Source organism: Apium graveolens, chromosome 11, assembly GCF_009905375.1.
Source record: "Apium graveolens cultivar Ventura chromosome 11, ASM990537v1, whole genome shotgun sequence".
In the NCBI taxonomy this organism is placed as follows: domain Eukaryota; kingdom Viridiplantae; phylum Streptophyta; class Magnoliopsida; order Apiales; family Apiaceae; genus Apium; species Apium graveolens.
In genome coordinates this window covers 36951221-36975552 of record NC_133657.1, presented here as the reverse complement: position 1 = coordinate 36975552, position 24332 = coordinate 36951221, and the positions used below count along the sequence as shown (strand labels likewise).

The 24332-nt window shown below is 40.3% G+C and overlaps 2 non-coding genes across 2 annotated transcripts; one reads left to right on the top strand and one right to left on the bottom strand.

The window, feature by feature from the left end:
• Nucleotides 1–20513: 20513 nt before the first annotated feature.
• Nucleotides 20514–20620, top strand: LOC141699372 (small nucleolar RNA R71). The gene has a single exon (XR_012565840.1). It is a non-coding gene; the product is annotated as a small nucleolar RNA R71 (small nucleolar RNA).
• A 2408-nt stretch (nt 20621–23028) lies between these two features.
• On the bottom strand, nt 23029–23135 carry LOC141699281 (small nucleolar RNA R71). The gene has a single exon (XR_012565755.1). It is a non-coding gene; the product is annotated as a small nucleolar RNA R71 (small nucleolar RNA).
• Between the last annotated feature and the right edge of the window lie 1197 nt (nt 23136–24332).

Here is a 24332-nt window from a genome sequence, read left to right as displayed (position 1 = left end):
AGACGCATTAAGTCGGAAGGAAAAGTTAAATGAGTTATCAGTACCTGAAGATATATATAAGGAATTTCATAAGTTGGAATTGGAAATTAGAGTTTGCGAACCTGAGGAAGCGAAAATGTACAGTATGACTTTCTTGCCAGAGTTGTTGGAGAAAATAAAGAAATGTCAGAAAGATGTAATGGATCAAGATATAAATCGTTTGGTAGGTGAAGAATTATGCACGCAGAAGGATGATCAAGGCATTTTGAGATTTTCATCTAGAATCTGGATTCCACCAATGACGGAGTTAAAGAATGAAATTTTATAAGAAGCACATAGTTCAAGATATTCCATCCATCCAGGGAGTACTAAAATGTACAGAGATTTAAAGAAAAATTATTGGTGGCCAGATATGAAGAGGGAAATTGCGGAATGGGTTAGCAAATGTTATACCTGTCAGAGAGTTAAAGCAGAGCATCAAAGACCAAGCGGATTGCTACAGCCATTGGAGATTCCATAATGGAAGTGGGAACATATTACCATGGATTTCATAGTTGGATTACCAAGGACAAGGGCTAATCATGATGCCATTTGGGTTACAGTGGATAGACTTACCAAGTCAGCTCATTTTCTGCCTATAAATGAAAGATTTTTGCTCGACAAGTTGGTCCATATGTACCTAAAAGAAATTATAGTTCGTCATGGAGTTCCAGTGTCTATCGTATCCAATCGAGATCCAAGGTTTAATTCAAGATTCTGGAAGAGTTTTCAAGAATGTTTGGGAACAAGACTGAATATGAGTACAGCTTATCACCCCCAAACGGATGGCCAAAGTGAAAGAACGATCCAGTCAATCGAGGATATGTTACGTGTTTGTGCGATTGATTTCAAAGGAAGTTGGGACGAACATTTACCTCTGGTAGAGTTTGCTTACAACAACAGTTATCATGCCAGCATTGGAATGCCACCCTATGAAGCCCTTTATGGACGCAAATGTAGATCTCCAATATATTAGGACGAAGTAGGAGAACGCAAAATACTCGGACCTGAATTGGTGCAACAGACAAAGGAAGTTGTTGAAATTATCCAGAAAAGATTAATAGCCGTACAAGATCGTCAAAGGAAATATGCAGACCAGTCAAGAAAAGATATGGAATTTGAAGAAGGAAGCTTAGTATTATTGAAAGTATCACCGTGGAAAGGACTAACGAGGTTTGGAAGAAAGGGAAGCTAAACCCAAGATATATCAGACCTTTTGAGATCCTAAAGCGCGTTGGCAAAGTAGCTTACGAATTGGCGTTACCTCCGCACATGGAGCACATTCACAATGTTTTTCATGTATCGATGCTCAAGAAATATAATCCAGACTCCAGGCATGTAATAGAATATGAGCCAATAGAGCTTCAGGCAGATTTATCATATGTAGAGAGTCCGATAGAGATTCTAGAGGCAAGAGAGAAAGTATTGAGAAATAAAGTGGTAAAGTTAGTAAGAGTATTGTGGAGAAACCCAAAGGTTGAAGAGTCAACCTGGGAGTTAGAAAGTGATATGAGAGAAAAGTACCCTCATTTGTTTTCTTAGGAGATTCTGAGGACAGAATCCTTTTAAGGGGGGAAGGATGTAATATCCGGGATATATCGTGTAATTATTTTTGATATTATTATGTTTGTTCAGTATCTATTCTGTGAGTTAATTGTTAAGTGTTATCTGTACTTGAATATTTAAAAATTATATTAATTGAGTATTTTAATTTTTATATGTCCAAAATAAAATATAGATAATTGTCATATCTTCCTAATTATTTTTATGTTGATTTATGGATTTAAAAGAATCATATGAAATTTCTAAAATCTTTTTCCGGGTAATTAAAATCTATTTTATAAAAACGGGAACCAACTGACGTCAACCGTTGTTACATTTTTGGAACCCAAAATTCTTCCGAGAACTCCTTCCTAACCCAATTATAATATTCCGAGCATTTTTCATGTTTCGACTTTTTCGATCCGGCTTACGGTTTGTCCTGCGCGGGTCCCGGCGCAACATTTTCGATACAATATTCGTTTCGATAAATCAATAAAACCCGTATTTTCGATAAACGGGAGCTTTTTATTAAACTATCCCAATTATCACTTCGTAATACGTGTAACTAGGCGATGAGACCAAGACCGCAGTACAAATTGTACTAATTTGGATAATTATCCCGAAAACCGATACCGTTTGGATCAGTTTTTACAAATAAACGTACCGTTTTATATCCGAAATGATCCAACGGGATACAAATTTTCCATAATTATAAATAGCCTTTTACCGTATTTTATTTCATATCAAAATCATTTGCAGATAGTTAATTATATCATTTTTAGAGAAAAGCCCTAATTTCTTAAAACTGTTCTAAGAATCAAACAGCAAAACGAAGGCGTTACCGATCTCTGTTTTTAAAGCTTGAGTAACCAAAACGAAGGATTTGAGGTGTTCTATCAGATTCTGAGCTTTGTTTCACTGCAGAAATCAAGGTTATTTTTCTAAAAATTTATTTATTTTCGAATTTATTTTATTAAAAATATGAATTTTTGTTCGGATGATTGTTTGTATGATTTGATGATTGCATGTTGTAGAGCTTGTTTTCCAGATGATTTTCATATGTCATACGTCTGATTTCGAGTTCAATAACATGCTCAAAAGTGGGTTTAATTTTCGAATTTCAAAATTAGGGTTTATAACCCGTATGAATGTTTTCAATTGAAATTTGGGGGTTTTTGATTCAGGGGTTATTAGCTGTTGATTTATAGTGGGTTGTGTTCCTTATAAAATTTGCAATCGATTGATATATAGCTCGTTAACAGAGGATGCTTGAATCGAAGGGAGTTGTGTTTTAAAGATTTGCGATGTTCGCCGGACACCGGCGATGTTCTTGGCCAATTTCCGGCCAGAACAGGGATGATTAGAATGTTTTGAATGCATGAACATGTTCCTGGTGTTGTGTAGTGTTGATCTGGAGGTGTTGGTGGGGTGAGGACGCCGGGATCGTCTTCTCCGGCCACCCCCGATTTTCCGGCGACTGAAACTGCAAAATTGCAGTTTAGTCCCTGTATTTTTGAAGATGGTGAAGTTTAGTCACTGTAGTTTGCAAAGTTTTCAAAAATAGGATTCCTGTTTATAAAATGTTTAAAAATCATATTTTCTATTTATTTTTATTATAAATATTCATTTTTAATTTCTGAAAATTCTGAAAATTATTATTTTAATTCCGAAAATTATTTTTAATTCACAAATAAATCTGAATTAATTAGTTAATTAATTTCAGTTAATTTATAATTGATTAATTGGTCAATTAATTCGAAAATTAATTGATTAATTGATTTAATTAATTATTAATTGATTTTAATTAGGTATTTAATTAGATTTAATTATTTAAAAATGATTTAAAAATTCTGAAAAATAGTTTCGAGCTTTAAAATATTATTCTAAATTATTTCCAAGGCTCGATAATTATTCTAAAATTATTTCGGAGCCAGAATGGGCCAACCGAACCCTGTTTATTAACACGAAATTGATCCAACGACCCGTTTTAATTCCGAAAAATGTTTTAAAAATCATTTTAAATACCCGAAAGCATATTTATGACCCGAGACTTCTTTATAGATGATATATCATTGATTACGTGATGTATTATGTGTTATACGTGACCTGTTGTTTGACTATCGGTCTATATATTCGGTGTTTACTTGGTTATTGCATAGATTTCAATCCGTTAATCGGATTTGGGTAAAACGAAGGTGATAGGGATAAATAAATTATGATTGTATAATTAAATACTGCATTAATTGTACAAGCTGTGGGCTGCTAGGCCCAATAAAAAGATATATGAAACTCAGACCAGAAAGGTTAAGCCTGATGGACCAGATCAGGCCTGATGGAATAAAAAAGGCCCAAAAGCCCTAATTATTAATTAATTTCGTAATTAATTAATAAGGGAAAAATCAGCTATTGAGAAGAGTCCCGATAAGGATATAAATCCTTATAGATTAGCCTCAAGGGGACCTAAAAGGATAAGGAATCAGCTTCCTACTTCCTAGGACTCCTAAGTCTATCCTAATTCAGAGGCTTGTCCACCAAGTCTCCTATACCAAGTCCAATTCAAGGACTCCCACATCTATATAAGGGGCCTCACCCCACAAATCAGAACTACGTTTTTTGGCTTGATTCTCTAATTCACAGAGATACGTAGGCATCTCGTAAAGGCAGAATTAAGCTACGATACACGAGAGCAGCCATTAAAGGCCTTGAGCTCCCGAATCTTAGTATTAAATACAGCAAGTAATAACCTTGGTATTTTATCCATAACATTTGGCACCGTCTGTGGGAACAACGGAACAACAACCATGGCGAGAACACGGAGAACAACCAGCACTCTGGAGGAGGGAACACCATCAGGGACAACCCAGGTGATTTCATCAACCGTGGAGGTTCCTCCCCATTCAACTTATGCATCTACTCAGGAGGAAGCCCAGACAGGGGCAACTCAACCCCAGCTACAAGGGACAACTCCCCCGATTCAAGGTACGAATCCTCAAGTTCAACAAATACATATACCTGTGAATTCTCGACCCGTCGGGTATGAATATTCAACTATTGTTACTACTAACCCCCTTATGGGATGCCCCTTCACCCTGAGGTTGGAGGAAGCGGATATGCTGGGCGAAGCGAAGCACGAGGGCGGTCGCCCCCCTATATACGAGGTTTGGATCCTATCCCTGAGGATCGGGAATTTTCTGGTCCATACACTGAGAGAGACTCCGAATCTTCGGATGATGAAGTGGCCCCGAGAAGGAGGCGTCCTGGAAAAGTGCCAATGGCCGATGGAAGGCAACGCCCCCAAAGCACCCCAGGGGCGAATCCCCAAGAAGTGCAGGAAAAGATCAGGGCTCATGAGGCTGAAATCCAAAGGCTGAGGCGTGATTTGGAAGCTCACCAAGCCACCAGACCCCACATGCCTCCTAGGGGGAGAAATCCTCCTCCTATCATAGACCTGGATGGTCCGGTAAGAAGAAGGGCTGCTGTCCCAAGAACTGATCCAAGCAATCTCCTTCCCCTTGGAGATCATGATGATCCAACTCCACCCTTCACAGAAGAGATAATGAATGCCCATATCTCAAGGAAATTCAAGATGCCCACTATCAAAGCCTATGATGGCACGGGAGACCCCGCTAATCATGTTAGGACATTCTCTAATGCACTGCTGCTGCAACCCGTGAATGATGCTATAAAATGTCGGGCCTTCCCTCAAACCCTGTCGGGTATGGCTCAAAGATGGTACAGTCGCCTACCCCCAAATTCTATTGGATCATTCAGAGAACTAAGTCAGGCTTTTATTAAGCAATTCATCAGTGGAAGAGTCCATGAGAAAAGTTCAGCATCTCTTATGAGTCTTGTGTAGGGAGCTAAGGAATCCTTAAGAGATTACCTGAATCGTTTTACAAAGGAGGCTTTAAAAGTCCCAGATCTTGATGATAAGGTAGCCATGATAGCATTGCAACAAGGAACTAGGGATGAGTTTTTCAAGATGTCTTTGGCCAAACGACCCCCTGAGAGCATGTTGCAGCTCCAAGAGAGGGCAGGGAAGTATATCAAGGTTGAAGAAAGTATGAGGAAGACCGTAGTAAGTAATGAGCCCACTGGAGGCAAGAAACGAAAAACTGATTTGGAGTATATCGCTAAGGACAAATATCCTAGAACCGAACAAAACCCTGATTCAACCCCCAAGAAGGGAGGACCTGGGCAAAAGTTCACTGAATACGCTAAGCTGAATGCTCCCAGAAGTCAGATTTTAATGGAGATTGAGAAAGACAGAGATATTCGCTGGCCTAAGCCCTTGAAGGCTGATCCCGCCAAGCTAGATAGGGGCAAGTATTGCAGGTTTCACAAAGATGTTGGCCATGACACCGATGAGTGTAGGCAATTGAAAGATGAAATTAAGTTTTTGATTCGAAAAGGAAGATTGAATAAGTATACTGGAGATGGAGGGGACAGAAATAATAATGGAAGAAAGAACTTTGAAGATCGTAGGAGGGACCAAGACGATCAGGGGCGAAACCCCCAGCCTAGAGGACCAGTTATAAACACCATTTATGGAGGGCCGAGACCTCGAGGGCCTGTGATAAACACGATCTTTGGAGGTCCAACTGCTGCTGGATTGTCCAAAAATTCCAGAAAGGCATATACTAGAGAGGTTATGCATATTATTGGAGAAGCCCCGAAGAGGGCCAGGACAGAAGTAACATTGGCTTTTGATGATTCCGACCTAGAGGGTGTGAAGTTTCCCCATGACGACCCGCTGGTCATAACACCAATAATAGGAAATAGCCCGGTTAAGAGGGTCCTTGTGGATAATGGTGCTTCTGTGGATATCTTGCTCCATGACACCTTTCTAAGGATGGGGTATAACGACTCCCAGTTAACACCAACCGACATGCCGATATATGGATTTGCTGGAGTAGAATGTCCTGTGGAAGGGATAATCAAATTGCCAACCACCATAGGTACGGAGCCGAGGCAAGCAACGCAGATGCTGGATTTCGTGGTAGTAAAGGCTAGTTCAACTTATAATGCTATCATGGGGAGAACAGGGATACATGCCTTCAAGGCAGTCCCCTCTTCCTACCATTCAGTCATGAAGTTTCCCACCCGAAACGGGATTGGAGAAGAAAGAGGAGATCAAAAAATGGCTAGAAGCTGTTATGTGGCCTCTTTGAGGGCAGATGGAGTCGGGGGCAGGTTCTTCCTATTGAAGATATGGATGTTCGAGAAAATGATGAGAATAGGGGAAGGTCAGCAGAAGAATTGGTCTCGGTTCCTTTAGACCCCGAGAATCCTGAGAGGACGACTTTCATTGGAGCCACATTAGAGGAAAGTTAGTGAAATTTTTGCAAGAAAATAGTGATGTGTTTGCATGGTCAGCAGCTGATATGCCAGGCATAGACCCGGAGTTAATTACTCACAAGCTAAACGTAGATCCAAACCGGAAGACAGTGAAACAAAAGAAAAGAAATTTTGCCCCGGAAAGACAAGAGGCTATAAAGCAGGAAGTGGAAAAGCTCTTAGAGGCTGGTTTCATTGAGGAGATTCAATTTCCGGAGTGGTTAGCAAACCCTGTAATGGTGAAGAAGGCTAATGGAAAGTGGAGGATGTGTATAGACTTCACCGATCTGAATGATGCATGCCCCAAAGACTGTTTTCTGCTGCGTAGAATTGATACTTTGATTGATGCCACCGCTGGACATGAGATGCTGAGTTTCATGGATGGGTTTAGCGGATACAACCAGATCAAAATGCATAAGGATGACATTCCAAAGGTATCATTTATCACTGACTTTGGTGTTTATTGTTATCTTGTTATGGCGTTTGGTCTCAAGAATGCAGGAGCCACCTATCAAAGGTTGGTGAATAGAATTTTTAAGGATCTTATTGGTAAAACTATGGAAGTCTATGTTGATGACATGTTAGTCAAGAGTCTAGTAAAGACTGATCATATAGCCCATTTAAGGGAAGCTTTTGAGGTCCTGAGGTACCACAAGATGATGTTGAATCCGATGAAGTGTGCTTTCGGAGTAGGATCTGGAAAATTCTTGGGATTGATGGTCTCGAAAAGGGGAATTGAGGCAAATCCCGATAAAATAAAGGCAATCCTGGACATGGAACCCCCCAAAACTGTCAAGGATGTTCAGAAGCTCACAGGAAGAGTTGCTGCGTTAGGACGATTCATCTCCAAGTCAGGAGACAAGTGCTTGTCATTTTTCAAGTCACTAAAGAACATCAAAGACTTTGTATGGAGTGAGGAAAATCAGAAGGCATTTGAAGAGTTAAAGAAGTATATGGGCCAGGCCCCGTTGTTGGCCAAGCCAGTTCTGAGTGAAGTTTTATTCTTGTACTTGGCTGTTTCAGAGAGCGCCTTGAGCGCGGTGTTGGTTAAGGAGGAACTGAAAGTCCAGAAACCCGTATACTATGTCAGCAAAATTTTGCATGGTGCTGAGTTGAATTATTCAGCCATTGAGAAATTCGCTTTAGCCTTGGTAATGGCTTCAAGAAAGCTGCGTCCTTATTTTCAAGCTCACCAAATTGAAGTGCTAACAAATCAGCCACTGAGAAATATCATTCACAGTCCCAAGGCAAGTGGGAGACTGATTAAGTGGGCAATAGAGTTGGGAGAGTTCGATCTCAAGTATAAGCCACGTACGGCCATAAAAGCCCAGGAACTAGCTGACTTCGTGGTGGAATGTACCATACCCAACCAAGAAGTCGGGGGACAGGAAGATACCATACCTCAAGACAAGGGAGTCGACAATGGGGACAAGGAGAAAGAATATTGGGTTCTCTATTTTGATGGAGCATCAAAAACAAATTCCAGTGGAGCAGGGTTGGTTTTGCAAAGCCCTGATGGATTCTTAATTGAGTATGCCATGAAGCTAGACTTCCCAACCACAAACAATGAGACAGAGTATGAAGCCCTGATTGCTGGCCTTGGTCTAGCTGGGACACTTAGAGTCAAAAACTTAAAGGTCCGTGGAGACTCGAAGTTGATCATATCCCAGGTAAAGGGAGAATTTGAAGCAAGGGATGATACGATGGCTAAGTATGTTCGCCTAGTAAGGGCTGTGATGACCCAATTTAATGAATGCCATGTTGAACACATTCCAAGGGAAGAAAATGCTAAAGCAGATGCGCTATCAAAGTTTGCTTCATCTGAGATTGAAGAAAGTTCAGGAAGTGTGTACTTCCGTGTTTTGAAGACACGAAGCATAGATGTTAAGCTTGTGGCTCCCGTAGGCTTGGGGACGTCATGGATTGATCCCATCAAGGCTCACATTCAGACCGGTTGGTTGCCAAGCGATGCAATTGAGGCACGGAAGTTAACTGTTCGAGCACTAAGGTACTCTTTGATAGATGGGATTCTATATAAAAGATCTTTCGTGGTTCCTTACTTGAGGTGTCTCAGGCCCGATGAGGCACGCTTAGCTCTTGAGGAAGTGCATGGAGGTATTTGTGGGCAACACTTGGGGGGCAGGGCCTTGGCTCATAAGATAACTCGTTTAGGCTTCTATTGGCCAGAAATGATGGCTGATGCCAAAGAATATGTAAAGAAGTGTGATCGTTGTCGGAAGCATGCACCAGTCGCCAGACAACCCCCCGAGATGCTGACCTCTATCAACTCACCTATTCCCTTTGCTATGTGGGGGATGGATATTCTAGGGCCTTTTCCTATGGCCACAACACAAAGGAAGTTTCTGATTGTAGCCATTGATTATTTCACCAAGTGGATCGAAGCCAAACCTTTGGCCAAAATCACAACTAAGCAGGTTGCACAATTCCTGTGGGAAAACATTATGTGCCGATATGGAATTCCCCGTATCCTCGTCACTGACAATGGAACACAATTCAACAACGAGGAATTCAAGAAGTATTGCGAAGAAAATGAAATTAAGTTACGGTTCACCTCTGTGGCTCACCCGCAAGCCAATGGGCAAGCGGAGGTAGCAAATCGGATAATCCTGGATGGACTAAAGAAGAGGATCGAAAAGTCAAGAAATAATTGGGTGGATGAGATACTTCCCATATTATGGGCCTATAGGACTACCTGTAGAGTCACGACAAATGCAACTCCTTTCATGTTGGCATATGGGGCAGAAGCAGTAGTTCCCGTGGAGATATCACATTCCTCTCCAAGGATTCAGGCTTTTGATGAAAAAGAAAATGAGGAAGGGCAGAAGTTAGCCCTGGATTTAATCGATGAAGTGCGAGATAAAGCACACGCAAAGATAGTAGAATATCAGAAAAAGGCTTCATTCTACTACAACCTAAGGGTTAAAGAGAGGTTTTTCAAACAAGGTGACCTAGTCTTGAGAAAAATAGAGGCTTCTGGTGTCGAACAGAAAGGAAAGCTTGCCCCAAATTGGGAAGGGCCGTATAGAGTCAAGAGCGTTCAGGGTAGAGGAACCTACAAGCTGGAGACTATGGATGGTTTTGAAGTCCCGAGAACCTGGCACGCACAAAACCTGAAGGTTTACTACGTGTGAGATGGTCGAAGTACGGTTCTCACTGGTCATTATGACAAGTAGGTTTAAAAGCACTTTGAAGCTTTGTTTGCATAGGATTTTTATTTTTTAGCTATTATAGATCAGGGTCGATCCCATATTATGTAAGGTTTAGGAAAACCAGACTTGAAATGGAAGAGTTTGAAATTATTTCAACCCATGGAAGTTTGACTTGTGATAATACTTGTGTGGCCCATTAAGCCGAGTTTGAATATTAAAGTATCGGAAACATGAAGGAGAAAATGCAAATAAGGAAAGTAGCATAGCCCCGCAGGGTAATAAGTTTTAATACAAACAAAAGTCCAGACATAAATTAAGGATAAAATTACAGAATAGAAAAACTACTCCTCCATGCGGGAGCCTTCATTCTCTTTCTCCTTATCAGCGCCTTCAGCGTCCTTCGCAAGAGAAGCGGGAGGAGAAGCAGTGTTAGGATCCAAGATGCGATCATCTGGCTGAGGAGAGTCGAAGAGGGCGTCTATGTTGTCCTCTGACTCAGCCTGCTCAGGACTTATAAAGTCCTTAGGGTCGACTAAGCCCGGGTACTTCTCAGAAACAGCCTTCACGGCCGCATCCCATCCCTGAGTGAACTGTAGGGAATAAAGACCCTCATCATGAATCTCCATGAGATTCTTAAACTTGTCAGAATCCATGTAGTCATCAATGAGCTTATCCTTATCGCTCCTAAGTTTCACCAGCTCGGAATGAGCCTTAGCCAGCTCCTCTTTCTTCGTGTCCAGCTTCTTCTCTAGGACCTTGGCTCTCTCCTCCCACTTCTTCATCTTCTTTTCAAAAACATCAGAGTTACCCTTCCAAGATCTAGCCTGATGTAGGGCCTCCTGGAAATAGGTATTACTCTGCAAAGAAATATGTATGAGTTGGCGCAAATTCATTGGGATACAAGAAAAGTTGAAATTCACAAAAGGAAGAGAAGAAAAAAGAAAATTACCGCAGCTTGGGCTTGAGAACCCAGAAGCTCAATAGTCTCGACATCACTCCCCGTAACAATGTCAGTGAAATCGTGGGGAGTGATGGAATGGTACGACCAATCCTTGGCATGTTTGGTGGATCCAACCACCGTATCGCTCCTCCTGAAGCCCCAATTAGGCCTGAAGGAATGTGCCTTAAGTGGAGGATCCACATCGTCCCCCAGCTCGACCACCGGGACGTGGGGCTTAAGGAAAGTAGGACCGTCAGGTTTGCTCCTGGTATCCCTGTTTAACTTGGCCCTCTTCTGGCGGCCAGATTCCCCCTCCTTGGGCCTATTGACATTATTAATAGCCTCACAAGCTGAAAGGAAAAGCAGAAGGAATATTAAAATCCAGAAAAAAGAAAAAGTACGGTTAAAGAGAAGGAAAAATAATTTCGCAGGTATAAATTTACCCTTATCACTGGCCTGGGAGAGACCAACTTTCTTCAAGGAAAACTCCTCTAAAAGGGTCCAGGTGTCTGTTTTCCCATCGTCTGAAATTAAGGCTTGGTAGGCCACCTCCTCCTCATCAGTTAATCTGATGCTACCAGGACTACCATCTGATACTTTGCAAAATGGCCTACGGAAGAGTGTGGCCTAATCACCCCCAGCCCAGGTCAGCCTAACAAACTCATCCCTCCATTTAGGGTTGTTCTCGACTATAGAGTTACTATCAAAGATATGGGGAATTTTGGGCCGTTGGCGAATTAAAACCCAGCCCGGCTGACTCATGGAACTATTATAGAATTGGAAAACTTTCCTAAAGACTGCTACGGAAAGAGGGAAGCTATTCCTGAGACAAAGGACCATAAAACAGATAATGTTCCTCCAGGCGTTAGGAGGGAGTTGACAAGGGTTGATTCGTACGTCGGCTAGTAAACGAGGAATAAATTCGTGAAATGGGAACCTAAGACCTGCGGTCAGGGCTCCTCGATAAATGAACAGGGTATCCCCCTCCCAATTACAAGTCCTATCCCCAGGAGCGGCTGGAGTGATCCTAAGGTGGGGTGGAAGTCTGTACAGGGTGTTCATAGACTCTATCCTACCATCTAACTCATGAAAAGTGTTACCATGATTATACGAATCTAACTCAGACAGAGAAGGATATTCATCACCTCTCGAGTTAATCATATCAATGAGGGAAGTATATGGAGATTGAATTTGGATGTTTGTACCTCTCTTAGAGACATTCATCTTCTGCAAACGAGCTAGGTCACGGTCCGCCATTAATATGCTTCGGTTGAAGGCTTGAAACCCAGAAATACTTGAGAATGGAGGAGCTGCGGTGGCTTTGGTCGCCGGAAATCGCCTTCAAAAGGGAGAACTTTAGAGAAAAATGTGAGATTAAATGAGAAGTGGGAAGTGAAGTGAGGATTCTCACTCCACACTACACTTATATAGGCGAAAAGCTCGGAATACGAGGCGTTTTTAGGCCCATTTAGCCAGGCCCAACCTAAAGGCCCATCTACAAGAAGTATCAGGAACAATCTAGAAGCTCCTGTGGAATTTAAAAAGTCAAAAATCGACCAGAACCTTAATATGGTTCGATCAGAGTCCTGATCGATGCAAAAGAGGATCCTGATCGATATCTTATTCGAACAGGAGGGAAGAAATCCCCTAAGATCGATCAGAGTCCTGATCGACAGAGAAGAGAGTCCTGATCGATATCTTATTCGAACAGGAGGGAAGAAATCCCCTAAGATCGATCAGAGTCCTGATCGACAGAGAAGAGAGTCCTGATCGATATCTTATTCGAACAGGAGGGAAGAAATCCCCTAAGATCGATCAGAGTCCTGATCGACACAGAAGAGAGTCTTGATCGATATCTTATTCGAACAGGAGGGAAGAAATCCCCTAAGATCGATCAGAGTCCTGATCGACGGAGAACAGAGTCCTGATCGATATTCCATTCGATCAGAATGGTCAAGAGCCATTTAATTCGTTCAGAGTCCTGATCGAAATCGATCAGGAATCCTGGTCGATTAAGCCCGTGTAGCAATCGACTAGGGTGTCACTTTGAAGGCCAATTCGGTCAGAATCCTGATCGAAATCGATCAGGAATCCTGTCGACCAGAGTGTAAGATCCTGAGCTAATTCGATCAGGATCCTGATCGATTTTGTCTGCATCCTGATCGATTTCGAATGCATTCTGATCGATTTTAAGCCAGAAAATTAAGGATAAGTCCCGGGAAATTAGGGAAAAATCCAGAAAATTAAGGATAAGTCCCGGGAAATTAGGGAAAAATCCAGAAAATTAAGGATAAGTCCCGGGAAATTAGGAAAAAATCCAGAAAATTAAGGATAAGTCCCGGGAAATTAGGGAAAAATCCAAAAAATTAAGGATAAGTCCCGGGAAATTAGGGAAAAATCCAGAAAATTAAGGATAAGTCCCGGGAAATTAGGGAAAAATCCAGAAAATTAAGGATAAGTCCCGGGAAATTAGGAAAAAATCCAGAAAATTAAGGATAAGTCCCGGGAAATTAGGGAAAAATCCAGAAAATTAAGGATAAGTCCCGGGAAATTAGGGAAAAATCCAGAAAATTAAGGATAAGTCCTGGGAAATTAGGGAAAATTCAGAAAAATAAGGGAAAAATCCCAGAAAATTAGGGAAAAATCCAGAAAATAAGGAAAAAATCCCGGAAATAAGGGAAAAATTCCTGGAAATTAAGATAATTCCTGAATAAAAGGAAAAATTCATTGTAAATGTGTAGGTCGCTCCACACTTTACGGAAAAACGAAACCCTGTAAGGGAACAAATAGACTTAACTTCTGCGAAACCTAATCAATGTTTCCCAAAAGTTGGGGGGCAAATGATAGGGATAAATAAATTATGATTGTATAATTAAATACTGCATTAATTGTACAAGCTGTGGGCTGCTAGGCCCAATAAAAAGATATATGAAACTCAGACCAGAAAGGTTAAGCCTGATGGACCAGATCAGGCCTGATGAAATAAAAAAGGCCCAAAAGCCCTAATTATTAATTAATTTCGTAATTAATTAATAAGGGAAAAATCAGCTATTGAGAAGAGTCCCGATAAGGATATAAATCCTTATAGATTAGCCTCAAGGGGACCTAAAAGGATAAGGAATCAGCTTCCTACTTCCTAGGACTCCTAAGTCTATCCTAATTCAGAGGCTTGTCCACCAAGTCTCGGGCCTCACCCCACAAATCAGAACTACGTTTTTTGGCTTGATTCTCTAATTCACAGAGATACGTAGGCATCTCGTAAAGGCAGAATTAAGCTACGATACACGAGAGCAGCCATTAAAGGCCTTGAGCTCCTGAATCTTAGTATTAAATACAGCAAGTAATAACCTTGGTATTTTATCCATAACAGAAGGGTAGATAGAAGTATGTGTTGAATAGAATCCCGTGAGTTGATGATTGATAGATGCTTATGATATGTGAGCAGAAGAGGCAAGGCGTAGGAAAGGGAAACAGGTAGTTGAGGAATAAGACGATTGTGATTGAAAGCAAGTGCAGGATAGTAAGCTAATATCAGGCAAGTATTCTGAACTTTCTCGAGATATTATAATTCTTGATAGTCTTGTTGACATTGCAAGTGCTTTGAAGCACGGAAACCTAAATCCTGATTTCAGTTATTGTTCTTGAGCTATGAACCATATTCTTTCTAAGCCATTGATTATTGTATACCCAAACACGAACCACAAATCTACGATACTACTCCACAATACATACAAACTAAATACCAGGCACTGAACTGAATTATTATATACTCAATTCATGATATCTTATGCTTTGAAAGACCAAATCTTTGAAACCCTGAAACGTTGTTTCCTTTGTTATCCAATTCTTTCATTACCCAGCATTCAAGCTTTGAAAGTACCTTGTTGATCCTTACAAGGATTGAAACCCTTTCATTGTTAAACATTTATTGTTGTTAATGATTTCAGTTATTGTTTATTATTGCATATTCTGTTATTATGCTAGAATTGGATTGTTTTTATAAAATTGTGGACCAGATTCGTGGTCAGACCATATTATGGTCAAGTTAGGCCAATGTGTGCCTTGGATCCAGTAGTTAGAGCAATGATGTGTGCCTTGCTCGGGGTTAGTGCGTGACTGATCAGCAGCCTAACCTTGGTTTTAAATTAAAAGTATAATATCCAATTCTAAATCATAATTCATTGTTCACTTGATATCATAACCATATTCACCTGATGATCATTATTCTTAGTTTTGTCATTGTGACTTGCTGAGCTAGTTAGCTCATTTGTGCGATGTTGTTTATATTCTTTCCAGTTAAAAAGGAACCAGTTGGTAAAGAGGATCCCCAGTCCAGCGCGAGAGCTAGGGGTTCAGGTTGAGAAAGCTGAGCTAGTAGGCTTCTTTTGGAATAATTTAAGTTTGTAAAAGTTTGTAATAATGTTTAATACTTAGTTTGAATTTGAAATAGTTGGGATTTGAATGGTTTGTAATATATTAGTGTGTTTGGCTTATGTGCATACTTTAACCTGTTGCGGTCCGTGGTGGTTGGTAAGTAGGGTCATTGCATATATTATTATTATCTTTATTATTGTTATAAGCAGGTTATAATTAAGGTGTGTGTGTGGACCCCAAACTTCTGACCCGGGTTTGGAGGGCGCCACATAAGAGGCTGGGTGGCGGTCCAGCACAAGGTCCTAATGCGGCTAGGGTGATGACCGGTGGGGGATTCATCCATCTACTAGTAGAAAAGGTTACTTATTGGCATCTTTGCCTGATCAGCAAGATATCGGTTTTATGCAAAAATTCTCTTCTTTCCAAATTCATTGGATGTTACAACTCTGTTTATACTTTTCATGATAGAGGTTTTTAGGGAAAATATGAGAGATATATATAGGTGTATATATATCAGGAAATAAATGAAGTATCTCGTAACTCCATTTCTTTTAAATGATATTTCAAAGATTGAATCTATTCAAGTCTTATGTTGAAGTCTCATCTATGTGATGAACCTTTAAAAACTTATTATACTTTGAACAGTGATAGTTCAAGTAGTTTTCTAAAATGATATAAGTATATTGAAGTATTTTAAACTTCATTTTCCTTGAAGCTTATATCCAGTAAGTAATTATCTTACACTTGATAAAGATTTCCAGTAAGTTATCTATTTAGATACTTGCATTATTGATTAAACTATATATTATCTTGCGAGCTGTAATGCTCACTCTTGCTTCATTTCTTTATCACACAACAACAGTTAGGAAGGATGGCCAGACTCAAGCAGACCCAGTGCAAGAGCGTGGGAAGCGTCCCGCGTCTTCCCTTTGATATCATAGCTGCCATAGTTGAAGAGGTAGATCTACCTGTAGACCAGGCATTCTACTTTCTGGAATCAATTATGTATAATTATAACTTGTGTCGGATAATGGAAATTAACTGTAAACTTATTAAGTAATCATTTTGGGTTGTAATAACTTTTAACTTATGGATTTCAACGACTGTACTTATTTCAATTTCATCTCTGAGACTATAACGTGTTGTGGTGTGTGTTATTATGGGGTCACAGCATGAGGTTATTTATTTTTAATTAAGTTAAGTGATATTTATAGAAAGAAAGACCGTGACGACCCGAATTCCCGACCCCGGATCTGGGGGTGTTACATATACTGATTGTTACAAGATGAGACAAATGGCCCCATGAAGTCAATTCCCCAAACATCGAAGACTTCGACCTCGAGAAGCACATTAAGAGGCATCTCATCCCTTTTAGACATATTCCCCACTCGTTGACATCAAGCACATTTCAAAACGAACTGATGAGCATCTTTGAACAACGTTGGCCAAAAGAAACCTGTTGAAGAATACGAGATGCTGTCTTTTCTCCACCATAATGTCCTCCATAAGCCGTTGAGTGGCAATCTCGCAAGATCCCCCCCGTTTTGCTGTAAGGAATACATCTCCTGATGATTTGGTCAGCTCCTTGGCGAAACAGAAATGGCTCATCCCACATATACCACTTCACTTCATGTAAAAACTTCTTCCTTTGAGCGGGAGTCAATTCTGGAGGCATGAGATTACTCACAAGGTAGTTCACGATATCTGTAAACCACGGTTCTTCTGCTTGCACTCCAAATAAGTGCTCATCGGGAAAAGACTCGTTAATCAAAGACTTATCTTATGAAATAGCAATTGGATCCTCTAAACGCGAGAGATGATCGGTGACTTGATTCTCAGTCCCCTTTCTGTCCTTGATCTCTAACTCAAACTCCTGAAGTAAAAGAACCCATCGAATCAGCCTTGGCTTCGAGTCCTTCTTCGAGATGAGATATCGAATTGCAGCATGATCATTGAAAACCATCACCTTCGTCCCAAGGAGATATGATCTAAATTTCTCAAACCCAAAGTCGATAGCCAAAAGTTCTTTCTCAGTAGTGGTGTAATTCAGTTAAGCACCATTAAGAGTCCTACTAGCATAGTAGACTACATGAATATGTTGTTCTTGCGTTGCCCAAGAACTGCTCCAACTGCATAGTCGCTTGCATCGCACATCATTTTAAATGGTTCAGACCAATTAGGTGAAGTTATTACGGGTGCCGTAATCAAGCTCGTCATCAAAATTGAAAGGAACATCTTTCTCTAACAAATTACACAATGGCTTCAAAATCTTAGAGAAGTCTTTGATGAAACGCCTATAGAAACCCGCATGACCAAGAAAACTGCGAATTCCCTTATCCGATATGGGTGGAGAAAGATTTTTTATCACCCCCACCTTGGCTTTGTCCACCTCAAGACCCTTTCTAGAAACCTTGTTCCTAAGAATGATGTCTTGGCGCACCATATAATGACATTTCTCCTAATTAAGAACCAAGTTAGTCTCAACGCACCTTTTCAATACTAGCCCAAGATTATGCAAGCATTCATCGTAAGAAGTTCCAAAGACCGAGAAATCGTCCATGAACACTTATACATTATTTCCAATCATGTTAGAGAAGATAGCCATCATACATCTCTGAAAAGTGGTTGGCGCTCCACATAGCCCAAAATAAACTCTTCGGAATGCAAAAGTGACGAAAGGACATGTGAACGTAGTCTTATCTTGATCTTCTGGAGCGATACAAATCTAATTATATCCCGAATAGCCATCCAAAAGATAATAGTAATCATGCCCAGCCAATCTATCAAACATCTGATCAATGAAAGGAAGAGGGAAGTGATCCTTCCTTGTAGCATAGTTCAGCTTCCTATAATCCATGCAAACTCTCCACCCGGTGACTGTTCGTATTGGAATAAGCTCATTCTTCTCATTAGCCACCATAGTGATACCACATTTCTTTGGCACACACTGAACTGGGCTCACCCATGAACTATCAGAAATAGGATAGAGAATTCTTGCATCTAGCCACTTGAGAATTTCCTTCTTCACAACCTCTTTCATGATCAGATTTAGCCTTCACTGTTGCTCAACAGTAGGCTTGCTTCCTTTCTATAGCATAATTTTATGCATACAATAAGAAGGGCTGATTCCCTTGATATCTGCTATAGTCCATCCAATTACCGATTTGAACTCTCCAAGAATCATCAACAGTTTTTCCTTATCAGTACCTGAAAGGTCATATACAATAATAACAGGCAAAGTAGATGCCTCACCTAAAAATGCATACCTCAAGTGTTCAGGTAATGGTTTAAGCTCAAGAGTAGGAGCTTCCTCAATAGATAGCTTGAGGCATTTCGGAGAACTTTTCAACTCCTCTAATCCAAGAGATTCAAAAGGTATATCCATCCTTCGCTTCCAGGGAGAAGCATTCAAATATTGCAAGTGCTCGTCACCCTCATCATATTTACTATCAGAATTCCCCAATAAGGCCTTCTTTAAGGCATCGGACATTAGCAAATGATCGAGTTCAGAATTAACCACAATATCGACCATTTCCACCTTAAAACACTCCTCATTTTCTGTAGGGAATTTCATGGCATTGAACACATTAAAAGTCACATCCTGATCCATCACTCGCATGGTAAGCTCACCTTTCGGCACATCTATCAAGGTTCAGCCAGTCTCCAAGAAAGGTCTTCCCAAGATTATGGGAATCCTCTTATCCTCCTCGAAATCAGGAATTACAAAATCAGCAGGGAAAATGAGTTTATCCACCTTGAACAAGACATCCTCCACAATACCTCGCGGATAAGTAATAGAATGATCGGCCAACTGCAAAGTCATGTATGTAGGCTTTGGATCAGGAAAGTCCAACTTTTTGATGATTGACAATGGCATCAGATTGATGCTAGCTCCCAAGTCGCATAGACATTTATCAAACAACACATTTCCAATGGTGCAAGGAATAGTGAAGCTTCCAGGATCTTTAAGCTTCAGAGGTAATTTCTATTGCAGCACATCACTACATTCCTGCGTGAGAGCAACGGTCTCTAAGTCATCAAGCTTCACCTTCCTAGAGAGAATACCTTTCATGAATTTTACGTAACTAGGCATTTGCTCAAGAGGTTCAGTGAAAGGTATATTGATGTGAAGTTTCTTGAACACCTCCAGAAACTTCGCAAACTAATTATCCCGTTTCTTCTTCTGTAGCCTCTTAGGAAAAGGAGGTGGAGGATAGATCTGTTTCCCCCCTGTATTACCCTCAGGAGGAGTGTGCTCAACAGTAGTCTTCCTTTGTTCCACTTCGCCTTCCATCTGCACTTCTTCTTCATCAGCCTCCACTTCAGAATTTGGAGTTTTAGCTACTTCAGGATTCACAACCTTACCAGACCTTAATGTAATTTCTTTAACATGCTCCTGAGCTTCCTTCTTGCCTGTCACTTCAGTATCACTTGGAAGCGTGCCAGGTTGGCGGTTTAGTAATGCATTCACAATTTACCCAATTTGATTCTCCAAGATCTTGATAGAGACAACTTGGCTATTGCACATGATTCTCAATTCCTCCAATTCATATTTTTCATTAGTTTGAGGTAACTGCTAAAGTTGAATTTGTTGCTTCGGGGCATATTGCGGTTGTTGAAAACTAGGAGGGTTATACCGCCTTGCAGTATATGGTTGATACGATTGTTGCACCGCATTCTGATTGTTTCTCCAGCTGAAGTTAGGATGATTGCGGTTGTTCGGATGATAAGTGGCTGGAGCTTGTTATTGTGATCTCTGAAAATTGGTCACAAATTGAGCTGATTCGCTAGAAATACCACACTGCTCAGTTTCATGTGCTCCCGCACAGAGTTCACAAACACTAGTAATCTGATTAACTCCATAATTAGCCAAAGAGTCCACTTTCATCGTCAAAGCTTGTAGTTGAGCCGCTATAGCAATAGCTTGATCCACTTCCAGAATTCCTGCTACCTTTCCTTGCAACATTTTTTGCGTAGGATTCTGGTATTCATTAGCTGCCATTAGCTCAATCAACTCATAAGCTTCATTGTAGCTTTTAGCCCATAAGGCTCCACCAGTTACTGCATCAAGCATAGGTCTAGAATGTGCATCTAGACCATTATAGAAACAGTTTATGATCATCCAATCAGGCATGTCGTGGTGTGGGCACTTCCTTAGCATCTCCTTATAATGATCCCAAGCCTCACACAGAGATTCACCAGTTTGCTGAGCAAACTGGGTAAGAGCATTCCTGATTACAGCAGTCTTTACCATAGGAAAGAATTTAGTGAGAAACTTTTGAGCAAGATCCTCCCATTTGGTGATAGACCCCGGTGGTAGAGAATGTAGCCAATACTTCACTTTGTCCCTCAAAGAGAATGGGAATAATTGCAGCTTAATGGCATCTTCAGACACATCGTTGAACTTGAAAGTGTCACAGATCTCGATGAAATCCTTGATGTGCATGTTTGGGTCTTCAGTAGGATTACCCCAAAATGAAATGAGTTCTGTATCATCTGAATCGTGCTCGACTTGATCTCAAAAGTGTTAGCCTTGATGGCTGGCCTGATGATGCTTGATTGAATGTCATTGATCTTAGGCTTAGAAAAGTCCATTAAAGCCTTAGAATTATCTGCTTGCTCCTCCATCTCTAATAAAGGCGGTTCTTCGAATTTCTCTTTTTCAGCTACTTTCTCTTCATCCTCAAAATCTTCCCTACGATCAACTACAACTTCTTCGTCATCTTTTTCCAGAATTCTCCTACGAACTCGTGAACGCGTTTGCATAAACGATTGCTAGATTACCTGAAATACAACAAGAAAAAAAGAGAGTGTAAGTAACAATGTCCGAGTCAATAAACTTTAACGATCACTGATGACAAACACATAAACTAAAAGTTAATCCCCGGCAACGACGCCAAAAACTTGTTAGGGATAAACACGCGCTAATAAGTCACGCAAGTATACGCGTTCGCAAGATTACCTAAAATACAACAAGAAAAAAAAGAGTATGTAAGTAACAATGTCCGAGTCAATAAACTTTAACGATCACTGATGACAAACACATAAACTAAAAGTTAATCCCCGGCAACGACGCCAAAAACTTGTTAGGGATAAACACGCGCTAATAAGTCACGCAAGTATACGCGTTCACAAGTAATATAGAATCTTTTCTATTTCATTCCTACAGAGACTGGCATTGGTTAACAATGTAATTTATGCACCTATGCACCGATGATATGGTTATTATCCAATGCTAAGACGATAACAATTTTGGGTTGTTTATACTACTAATTAAACTAATGATTATAACTAAGAGAGTTGTATATTATATGAGACAAACATGGGATTCTAACTTCATTAAATACTTCATTCAATAGCCTTATTCTTCTTAACCTTAGCATGCAATGGTGATGACACTAATCAGATAACACGAAACTGCTAATCGCCAAATTTCGTTGCACGAATAACATACTACTAGACATCCACAAAAGAGATAGAAGCTGAATAGACACGAATTATATTGAGACCCTATATATCTATAGAATTTGACAACATAAAGGTTTAAAGCACAAGTTATCTATCATGATTACACAGGGCAAGTAAGATGCGTAAAATTACCTATGAATCTTGCATAACAATAACACATGAACCTATGCTAGCATGGCAAGTTCTAAATCCTTAAATTTACTGTCGCTTCATTAAGAATTAACACGCTATCTTACAAGTTCGCGACTCTTATAAGACGAATAAGCACAACCATTACTAGGTTATCATACAATCACCACACACTAAGGCATACAAACAATTTAACTAAAGAAATCCATCAATCAATCTGCTAGAACCCCACGATAACGATTAGCCCATAATTGGACTCAACATCAACGTGGGTTCTGATGAAAGCATGGTATAATAAACGTAGTCGTTATAACTAATTTACAAAACCAAGTACGAAACAAGAGTAAGATTCACAACTAAGAAAACTAGCATCCAAGTTATAACTTTGTACAAAGATTCACAAGTAAAAACAAGATCTTCTTCGTCTTGCTGCTTCGAGTTAGCTTTCCACGAGCTTTTATTCCAACACCACCTGGACACCAAATTAGCAACAAAACAATGCTAATTCACCTGATTACCTAGATAGTGTTTGAAATACAAAAACACTAGAAAACACATTAAAACACTTAACAACTTGAGTACAAATGCATCAATTCAAAGCTTATTAGAGCATAATAAAGTGTCATAAATGCCACTCAACAAGAACCACCTTTAATCGAGATGGGAGATCAGGCAGATAATACTAAGGCTTTGATGGACTATTTTAAGCGTAAGATCATTGATATTCAGTCAAGCATCATCAGACCAGCCATCGCGGCTAACACTTTTGAGATCAAGTCGAGCACGATTCAGATGATACGGAACTCAGTTCAGTTTGCGGGTTCTCCTTTCGAAGACCCCAACATGCACATCAGGGATTTCATCAAAATCTGCGACACTTTCAAGTTCAACGATGTGTCTTAAGATACTATCAAGCTGCGACTATTCCCATTCTCTTTGAGGGATAAAGCGTAGTGCTGGTTACATTCTCTACCACCAGGGTCTATCATCAGATGGGAGGATCTTGCTCAAAAGTTTCTCACTAAATTCTTTCCTATGGCAAAGACTGCTGTAATCAGGAATGCTCTTACTCAGTTTTTTCAACAAACTGGAGAAACTCTGTGTGAGGCTTGGGATCGATATAAGGAGATGCTAAGGAAGTTCCCACATTATGGCATGCCTGATTGGATGATTATTAAATGTTTCTACAATGGTTTAGGCATACAATCTAGACCTATGCTCGATGCAGCATCTGGTAGAGCCTTACGGGCTAAAAGCTATAATGAAGTTTATGAGTTGATTGAGCTAATGGCAGCTAATGAATACCAGAATTCTACACAAAGGATGTTACAAGGCAAGGTAGCAGAAATTATGGAGGTCAATACAGCTACTGCTATAACTGCTCAACTTAAGGCTTTGATGATGAAAGTGGATTCTTTGGCTAATTATGGATTTAATCAGATCACTAGTATATATGAGCTTTGTGCGGAGGCACATGAAACAGAGCAGTGTGCTATTTCTAGCGAATCAGCTCAATTTGTGAGCAACTTTCAAAGATCACATCAACAAGCTCCAGCCTCTTATTATCCAAATAACCGAAATTATCCTAACTTCAGCTGGAGTAACAATTAGAATGCGGTGCAACAGCCTTATCTACCATACACAGTAAAGCAGTATAACCCTCCTGGTTTTCAACAATAGCAGTTACCTCAAGCTAATGAAAAATATGAACAGGAGGAGTTGAGGCTCATGTGCAAGAGCCAAGTTATTTATATTAAGACCTTGCAGAATCAGATTGGGCAAATTGCTAATGCATTACTGAATCGTCAACCTGGCACACTTCTGAGCGATACTGAAGTGCTAGGCAAGAAGGAAGTTAAGGAGCATGTTAAAGCAATCACATCTTGGTCTGGTAAGGTTGCAAATCCTGAAAAAGCTAAGACTCCAGATTCTGAATTGGTGGCTGAAGAAGAAGAAGTGCAGAAAGAAGCAGAAGTGGAACCATAAAAGACTATTGTTGAGCACACTCCTCCTGAGGGTAATACAGGGGAGAAACAAATCTATCCTTCATCTCCTTTTCCTAAGAGGCTGCAGAAGAAAAAGCTGGATAAACAGTTTGCGAAGTTTCTGGAGGTGTTCAAGAAACTTCACATCAACATACCTTTCGCTGAAGCTATTGAACAAATGCCTGGTTACGCGAAGTTCATGAAAGGTGTTCTCTCTAGGAAGGTGAAGCTTGATGACTTAGAGACCGTTGCTCTCATGGAGGAATGCAGTGTTGTGCTGCAACAGAAATTACCTCCGAAGCTTAAAAATCCTGGAAGTTTCACTATTCCTTGCACCATTGGAAAGGTGTCATGTAACGACCGGGAAAT